Raw genomic sequence first — 10069 nt, forward strand, 5'->3', positions numbered from 1 at the left:
GGGTAGTGCGAACCGCACAAAATCGAGTGCGGCCTCACTGAGGCTCTTGGCTTTAAACTTCTGCTCTATGAACTTGGCCACTGCGGGCCGCACAAAATGCACCGCTGCCGCGGTGGCTTCTATTTCGGTCCGCATTGGCAGTGATTCCCCAAATTGGCAACTCTCTGAACTCTATCTTTGCGGACCGCACAATATCGAGTGCGGACGCATTGAGTCCATTGCGGTCCGCACAAATTGCTTTGCGGCCGCAATGCTTGAGTCTCCGAAATAGCACCTCTCTGAACTTCCTCTTCGCGGACCGCACAGAATGGAGTGCGGTCGCATTGGTCCTGTTACACTGTGCTTGGACTTATTCTTGGTACTTGTGCATGTTTCACTCTTTTTTGAGCTGGTTTTGACGAATTGTCACCTTGTTGACCAAACCCTGCAATCAAGTACAACATGTAAGCCTTTGGGACTATTTTGTACACATTTATAATCAAAACTCAAGTAATAAGGAGTGTAAAATGCATCGTAATCCCTAGATATCAACTCCCCCAAACTTAAGCGTTTGCTTGTCCTCAAGCAAACAAAATAAGACTCACCCCTTTAGAGTAAATCCAAGAAAATTCAGCTGACCTAAAGTGACCTCATCTAGCATCAATTGGGACTAACAATTGACCTCAATTCAAATGAATCATTAACAACATTCACTCTTTTAAGCACCATGGATTTAGTGCGACACAAGAGCATCAAGAGTTGACTCAACACATCAAAGAAACTCTTTCTACTACCTTGGTCATTGTGGAACCCAAACTCACACATCCTCAACTCTCCCTAAGCAAACCTCACCTTTAGGATTGTAGCACTCATAACGAGGTTAATGGAAATACATTCATCTCTCTTAAAGAAAAGTCACAAGTCCGGCTCTAAGTACAATATGTTTGCCCCTTATGTAAGTCACTACTAATGTAAGCTTCATTCAACTCAAGATCATATAGGGCTTTTGTGGAGATATAGTGAAGGCTTTTGTTCAGGGTAGGAAATGTTTGGTCTAAGTAGGTTCCATATTCCCTTTAGCACTTCATTTGCTTTATTTTGGCACACATTCACTTGACTTTTTAAGTCATTTAAATTCTTTCTAAGGGGTAAGAGAGACGCACTGTCATTCTTTCTTGTTCATTTCAAATCTTTTTCTCCTTTCTCAACTTTCCACACCTTTCATCTCTTTATTTTATTGAATCCCTTCATTCTGTTCTACATTGATCATTTTTTTTCTTTTTGATTTTCTTTCTTTTTCATTGCCTTTCCTTTTCTTCATTTTGTACCTTTTTACCATTTTGTTGCATTCATCGTCTCTCCCCCCAAACTTATGCTTTTGCCATGTGCTAAGGAAAGATCGGGTGCCAAGAGAGGGTATTTTTAGAATGGGTAAAGGCTTGTATCGTGATTTTTGAAAGAAAAAGGTCTAAGGCTCAAAAGGGTTGACTAGGGATATTATCATTGGTAGGCTATGGAAGTGTTCAAGACATCATTCGGATCAAGGAGATCCTATAATCACATCTCAAGTCGAATTACACTTTGGATTTCGCCTAGACAAACATTCCGAGCAAGTTCTAGACTAATGGCTCGGGACTTGGACTTGCAATTCAAATTCTCACCACACAAGCTATGGGATTGCTAAAGAAACAGAGTCAGGGGCCCACAACAACCTTAGCTAATATTTGAGTAACACAATGGTCCCGAAAAACCACTTGATGATTATCGGCTAACACAAGAGTCTCAAGGTCACAACTTTCACCATCCTATACACAACAATTTGTTTTTGACCATAGGATCAAATGCAAATGTGTTATGCCCAAGTGAAGCTTTGCTTGAGGCACCCTTACGAACTATCTACTAAAAAGCAAAAAGAAAATAGACTCAAACCCTTAAGAAGGTTGTCATGCCATCCATCATCGGGATGATCCACCCGGTTCACACAAATTCCACCTTTGGAAAGAACCGTGACATTAAGAAAACCAAAGGCTTATTGCAAAAACTCAAAACAAGAATCTATGAACGTAAAATAAGAAGCTAAGAAAGGAAAAATGCGGAAAGTAAAATGAATATGTACAATAGGGGATTTAGTCGAATATACAATAGGGAGAATGAATATATACATAAGAATGTAACTTTATATACAGACCCAAAAATAAAAAGTACAAAAAGTGCAATGAAATGATAAAGTTATATACATACCAAAGGTAAAAAAAAAAGCATAAAGAAAAAATACTATTATATATACAGTCATCCAAATAGGGCTACCCCCTCAAATGAAAGTTGGCATTGTCCCCAATGCCAACTAACCAAAATAAGCACAAAATAAGTAAGAAAGGAAAAAGAAACTCCCTATGGGCCCTCTGTCTGCATAGGATCCTGAGTCTGGGTCCCTGGGTCCTCTGTCTGCTCGGGAACCTATGACTGGCTCCCTGTAATCTGTGTCTCCACTGGTGTCTGGGCCTGGACCTGGACCTGGACTGAGTCCTGGGCCTGTACTGGAATCTGGGGCTAGCTGGAGGAACCTCCCTGTGGGTCCTCCAACTCTATGACTGCATCGTCAGTACGAGGAATCACCCTCTTCCTCTTGGGTGGCCTCTCTAACTCCTACTTTGGCTGGGGCTGGGCTGCTAGCACCGAGTCACGTAATAACATATCCAAAGGTAGGCGATCCGCCTTCAACCTCTCTACCTCCACCCTTAGCTCCTTCACCGACTCTTTTGAAGCCCGAGTCTTTCTCATTTTCTTCGCCTCCCTAGCAAGCTCCTTCAGCGCCTTTCCATGAGAGTCAACAACATCTATGAGCTTCTTCTGGTTGTCCAGAATCTCCATCAAAGTGTCCTCAGCGGACTGAGGGACCTGTGGCGGAGGAGGTGCTGACTGGGTTGCCACCGTAGTAGATAGTACAGACAGCTTAGAAGTGGTTGTCTGCATCCAGTTGTTGATGCTGGCGAGGGTCTGGCTCAAGCGGTAGGCAGTCAAGGGGTATGCAGCAGATGATGGAATCTCTGGAGCTGAAGAAGTAGAGGGTCCTGGGGCCATGTTTGGAGTGGCAGAGGCAGGCTGAGTAGGAGCCACTACTACTACTGGCTCTTCAGTTCTTGTAGTTCTTGCCTTTAGGGTTGTCATCACCCTGTAGGCTATACCAGGAGAACAGTGCCTTTGCTTTCACTTTGACATTGAATCTCCGCTTCTCCACATCTAAGTCCTCCAAGTACATAGTCAGGAAGTTGGGGAAGGGATAGGATCTGTCACCTTCATTCACCACCCGATTAATTACCCGGGACATCACATTCCTGATATTAATCGGGTACCCCGCCATGATCGATGCCACCAATATTGCTCGGTGGATAGGAAGTGAGTTGTCCTAGGTGGTGGGGTCTAGACTGCTACACACAAATGTTTCCCACCCTTTAGCTTCAAAGTTTAATGTTCTCCTCAGAATCTTCACTCCTATAGTCAACCAATCTGGGGTGGTACCTGGGATTGCCAAGTACTCTACCAACCAAGGACGAGCAACCTCACCCAATGCCACCTTCTCCAAATACAAATGACTCATCCACCTTCGAGAATCCCAAATAATCATTGATTGTTTTGCCATCAAATTTCACTTTTAAGTTCCGCACCTTAGTCACCGTAGTGCCCTTTTTGATGTGGGCAACATTGGTATAGAACTCCTTGACTAGGTGCTCCTTGGCATCCTCCACATGGCCTATGGAATAATCCCATCCAACTCTCTCTCTGAACTGCCTCAACACATTGGGGTTGTGAGGCAAAAGGTCCCGGGTGATGAATTTACGCTCAGGTATTAGCTTCCTCTCAGGCCACCATTCTCTAAACTTGTGATAGGCGACCTCGCTCACAAATCTGTCCTTCCATGCCTATCTGTTTCTCTCTACCCCTCCTACTTGGGGCTCACCCCTCCTACTTCTTCCCCTTCTTCTTCTACGGGCCCCTCCCCGGATAGTGAAGCTGTAAGAGAGGTGGAATATTCATTTCCACTGCCTGCAGCTGAGCCCTTAGACGACTCAGAAGATATATGCACTAATGCTTGGGCAGTGGGAGAGACTGGAGGTGTATCCCTCAACCTGTTTCTCTCCGGCCAGTCAGGAACATACTCTAGCACGGAGTCTGACGATGCCTCCCGGGAAGGCTCATACTTACTCCCTGATTGGTCAATGGCTCTATCAGTAGCCTTTATGAGCCTGCTGGTGTTTTTGATGTTTTGCTGGTCTTGCGGGGTCAGTTTGATCATACCCTTTCCTCTACACCAAGAGGACTGTCCTCTTCCTGATTGTTTATCACCTTTGCCTCGTGATCTCACCATTGTCTGCAAAGAACATTTAATTGAGCCTTGTTAGTATCAATATAATCAGTGAAATGCAGAATTATAGGAAAACTACTGCAGACAGTCAAAAATTGCAGAATGCGGATCACACAAAATGAAGTGTGGCCGCAAAGAGGCTACCGCGGACCGCACAAAATGCACTGCGGTCCGCACTGAGGTAGGGTTCAGACTACCTACTCTCTGAATCTATGCACCGCGGACCGCACATAATCTATTGTGGTCGCGGTCCTTATTTGACATCTTTTAGAGCATTTACCACCGAAGTCCGCACAAAATAGCTTCACGGACCGCATAGGAGCTCCGGGACCGCACGAAATCCACCGTCGTCTGCGGTGATTGCCCAACAGCAATACCAACCTAGGGTTTAAGTTTTTCACATGTTTAGTCCAAATTTCACCTATTAATGATTCCCTAGGTGTTGCATCAGTGTTGTAACTAACTATTCCTAATTAAAACAAGATTAAACTAACTTATGCTACAGAATTAAAAGAAAAATTTGAAGAAAAGAAAGAAAACTAAGAAAAATAAAAGTTCAATGAAAATAACAAAATTAAACAACTAAGAAAGAATTAAAGTTACCAGAAGTGAGATGAAATCTTGATTAACGAGCCTTAGCAGTTAAATTTGTGCAATTTAGAGGGATGAGCAGTAATTTTGAAGCTCTGAGAGTAAAAAAGTCGAAAAGTTTGAAATGAGGGCCTTAGGTCCTATTTATAGAAAAAGGTCCTGGGGCCTATCTCACCTACCCACCGCGGACCTCACAAAATGGCACCGCGATCCGCGGTGCTTAGAGACATGAAGCACTGGGAGGTTGTCCACTGCGGACCGCAAGAAATCCAGTGCGGCCGTAGTGGTCCACCGCGGACCGCATAAAATGCAATGCGGCTGCGGTAGAAAACATCAGAGACTCCTCACTTTTGACAAATCACTATGCGGTCTGCATTGAATTCTTGCTGCCGCACAAAGGCCTTCGCGGCCGCACAAAATGAAGTGCGGTCTGCATTGCAAACTTCAGAGAGTGATCATTTTTCCAAACTTGGTCCTGCACTGCATCAACACAATCCTATAATATCTCACAACCAGCTAGTTTAAAAATAAATCCTATACTACAAAGAGAATCAAAGAAAAACAAAAAGAAAGACACATGGGTTGTCTCCCAAGAAGCGCATGATTTAACGTCGCAGCACGACGCAGGTTACCATCAAATCACTTTAGATGAAGAAGTGCCACCACGTGGCTGTCATCAATCTTGCCCAGGTAGTGCTTGACCCTGTGCCCATTAACTTTGAAAACCTCCCCATTTTTGTTCTTCAAGTCAAGTGCACCAAACGGAGTCACAAAAACCACTTCAAAAGGTCCACTCCATTTTGACTTAAGCTTTTCCGGAAACAGATGTAACTGAGAATTGAACAAGAGAACCAAATCACCCACTTTGAACTCCTTGCCACGAGCATATTTATCATTAAGGTACTTCATCTTGTCTTTGTATAGGGACGAACTGGAGTAGGCATAGAATCAGAATTCATCAAGTCCATTAAGCTGCTCCACATGAAGATTTGCTGTCACATCCTATTCAAGATTCAGCTTCCTCAAAGCCCACATGGCCTTGTGCTCTAACTCAACCGGTAGATGGCAAGCTTTCCCAAATACCAACCGGTACGGAGACATACCATCAGAGTCTTGTAAGCAGTCCTATAAGCCCATAGAGCATCATCCAACTTCTTTGACCAATCAATCCTATTTGCATTGACCGTCTTTGACAATATACTCTTGATTTCCCTGTTTGAGACTTCAACTTGGTCACTCGCTTGAGGATGATAAGGAGTAGAAACTTTGTGATTGACACCATACTTTGCAAGCAAAGTGTCAAAAGCTCTATTACAAAAATGAGACCCCCATCACTTATGATTGCACGAGGAGTGCCAAACCTTGTAAAAATGCTCTTCTTGAGAAATGCAACAACACTACGGGCCTCATTGTTGGGTAAAGCCATGGCTTCAACCCACTTTGAAACATAGTCAACCGCCACAAGAATGTATGTGTTCCCACACGAGCTAACAAACGGGCCCATAAAATCAATGTCCCATACATAAAAAATATCAACTTCAAGAATGGTATTAAGAGGCATCTCATCTTTCTTCGAAATTCCACCTGCTCTTTGACATTCGTCACACCTCTTCACAAGTTCACTTGCATCTTTGTACAAAGTTGGCCAATAAAACCCACAACTAAGAACTTTGGAAGCCGTCCTCGCCCCGCCATGATGGCCACCATAGGGAGAGGAATGACAAGCCTCTAGGATACTCAATTGCTCCTCCTCTGGGACACACCTTCGGATCACACTATCTGTGCAAATCTTGAACAAGTACGACTCATCCCAATAGAAATCCAATCTATCCCATTTGAGCTTCTTCCTTTGGTTAGAAGAGAGATCATATGGGATTATACCAGTCATAAGGAAATTAGCAACGTCCGCAAACCATGGCATACCATTCACCGACACTAAAAGGAGTTATTCGTCGGGAAACGAATCATTGATCTCTAGGACATCACGAGGCCTCCCCTCCTCCTCCGAGCGGGAAAAGTGGTCCGCCACTTGGTTTTCACTACCCTTCCGGTCCACAATCTCCAAATCAAAATCTTGAAGTAAATAGACTCATCGTATCAGTCTAGTTTTGGAATCCTTCTTCGTCATTACGTACCGGAGTGCGACATGATCGGTATGGACTATGACCTTGGCACCCATAAGATATGACTGAAATTTCTCCATCACGAACACAATAGCCAAAAACTCTTTCTCAGTCACCATGTAATTCACTTGAGCATCATTCATTGTCTTGCTCAGCATAGTACACCGGATGAAACATTTTGTTCGCTCTTTGACCCAAAATTGCCCCAACCACAACATCGCTCGCATCACACATGAGCTCAAAAGGCAAGCTCCAATTAGGTGCGGTAATAATAGGAGTGGTGGTCAACTTGTGCTTGAGAAGTTCAAAGGCTTGCATACATCTCTCATCGAACACGAACTTGACATCTTTTTCCAATAACTTGCATAAGGGATTCACTACCTTCGAAAAGTCTTTGATAAATCTCTGGTAGAACCCCGCATACCCAAGAAAACTTTGAATCCCCTTGACAGAGGTAGGGGAAGGGAGCCTTGAAATCACATCAATTATTGCTTTGTCCACCTCTATACCATGCTATGCCCAAGAACTATGTCCTCTTCCACCATGAAGTGACATTTCTCCCAATTAAGAACAAGATTGGTTTCTTCACAACGGGCCAACACTCTATCAAGATTTTTCAAACATTCCTCAAATGAAATCACCCACAACACTAAAGTCGTCCATGAACACCTCCAAAATATCTTCCACTATATCGGTGAAAATGGCCATCATACACTGCTGAAATGTAGTCGGTGCATTACACAACCCAAAAGGCATCTGAGAAAAGGCAAATGTGTCATATGGACAAGTGAATGTGGTCTTCTCCTGATCTTCCGGAGCAATCAAGATTTGGTTGTAACCAGAATACCCATCCAAGAAATAGTAGAAGGCACGCCCAGCAAGTCGATCTAACATCTGATCAAGAAAAGGCAATGGAAAGTTATCCTTGTAGGTCACTTTATTCAACTTGCGGTAGTCCATGCGTACCTTCCACCCGGTGACAGTCCTGGTAGGAATCAACTCATTTTGCGAATTTGCAACCACGGTCATGCCACCCTTCTTTGGTACACATTGCATCGGCGAAGTCCAAGAGCTATCAGAGATGGGGTACACAACCATGGCATCCAACCATTTGATCACCTCTTTTTTCATAACTTCTTGCATTGCCTCGTTCAACCTCCTTTGATGTTCCAAGGAGGGTTTTGCATCATCTTCCAGAATAATCTTGTGCATACAGAATGTGGGGCTTATCCTCCGAATATCAGCTAAAGTCCATCCAATTGCCTTTTTTCGCTTTTGAAGCACCTCTAATATGGCATCAACCTGCATGTTAGTAAGACAAGAAGAAAGAATAACTGGCAAAGTTGAACTAGGGCCTAAGAACTCATACTTTAGGTGTGAAGGCAACGACTTCAACTCCAACACCGGAGGTTTCTTGATTTAAGGTTTTGTTGGTGGAGTCTTCCTATTCTCAAGATCCAAAGAGAGTTTCCTAGGCTCATAAGAGTAAGAGCCCATTCCATGTAAAACATCCACGCACTCCACTCGGCTTTCATCCTCATTTACATCAAGGTTCAAGAACACAGCCTCTAGAGGGTCCTCCACATTTATCATTGCACTAGTATCATCAACTATCATTGTGACAAGGTCCACAAAAGAGCACACCTCAGAACTGTTGGGCTACTTTATTGACTTGCACACATGAAAGATCATTTTCTCATCACCTACCCGGAAGGTGAGTTCCCCTGCTTCCACATCTACTAAGGCCTTCCCAATAGCAAGGAAAGGTCTTCCCAATATAATTGGAACTTCATAATCTACCTCACAATCCAAGATCACAAAATCAGCTGGCAAGATAAATTGGTCCACCCGGACAAGGACATCATCAATAATACCCAATGGTCTCTTCATAGTTCTATCCGCCATTTGCAATCTCATGGAAGTCGACCTCGGTTGCCCAATACCCAAAGTCTTGAAAATTGAGTAGGGTATCAAGTTGATACCTGCCCCCAAATCACATAGAGCCTTAGCAAAGTCCGCACTCCTAATGGTGCAAGGAATGGTGAAATCACTAGGATCTTCAAGCTTCGGGGCTATTGAGTGCACTATTGCACTAACTTGGTGGGTCATCTTGATAGTTTTGCAATCCATGGATATTTTCTTTATCACCAAGTCCTTCATAAATTTAGCATAGCCCGACATTTGTTCTATAGCCTCTACCAAAGGCACATTAATGGATAAGCTCTTCATCATATCAATGAACTTTTTAAACTGATTCTCATTTTTCTACTTCGTGAGCCTTTGAGGATAAGGTAGAGGTGGCCTTGGCAAAGGAGCCTTGGCTTTTGGCACAATCATTTCCGGCATGTCTATTACATGTTCCCTAGACGGGTTCACATCATTCTGAGTCTCCACCTAGATATCTTGAATATCAATCCTCACTTCTTCATTCACGTTCTCATCAACCACATTTTTAACCACCAAAGGAATTTCATTTTCTTGCAACTCAATTTCATAAATCAAAACTGCTTTTTGTTTGGAGGCATTCACATCATTGCCTCTTCCACTTCTCGTATTCACCACTATCACATGATTGTTCCTACCCTTCGGATTAACTACCGTATCACTTGTTAGTGCCCCCTTAGGGCGAGTATTCAAAGATTATGAGATTTGGCCTAATTGAACCTCCAAGTTTCTGATTGAAGTATTGTAGGAAGACAGTTGAGCATCAGAGTCCGCATTCTTTATCATCTGTTCAAACATCATTTCAATTCTCCCCATTTTATTGTTGGAAGAACTAGGACCTTGGGATGGAAATGGGGGTAGATTGTTCGGTTGTTGGTACATTGGGGGCCTTTGAAAGCCTTGCCCCCCGTTTCCTTGATTGCTATTGTTCCAACCTCCCTGATTGTTATTACCACCCCAGTTATTGTTGTTGCCATTCCAATTACCCTGATTGTTCCGATTGCCCCAATTGGAATTTTAGTTGTTGTTCCCCCAATTACCATTGTCATGTTGTTGTTGATTGCCCCAA

This window comes from Nicotiana tabacum, chromosome 5, assembly GCF_000715075.1.
Source record: "Nicotiana tabacum cultivar K326 chromosome 5, ASM71507v2, whole genome shotgun sequence".
Lineage (NCBI taxonomy): Eukaryota > Viridiplantae > Streptophyta > Magnoliopsida > Solanales > Solanaceae > Nicotiana > Nicotiana tabacum.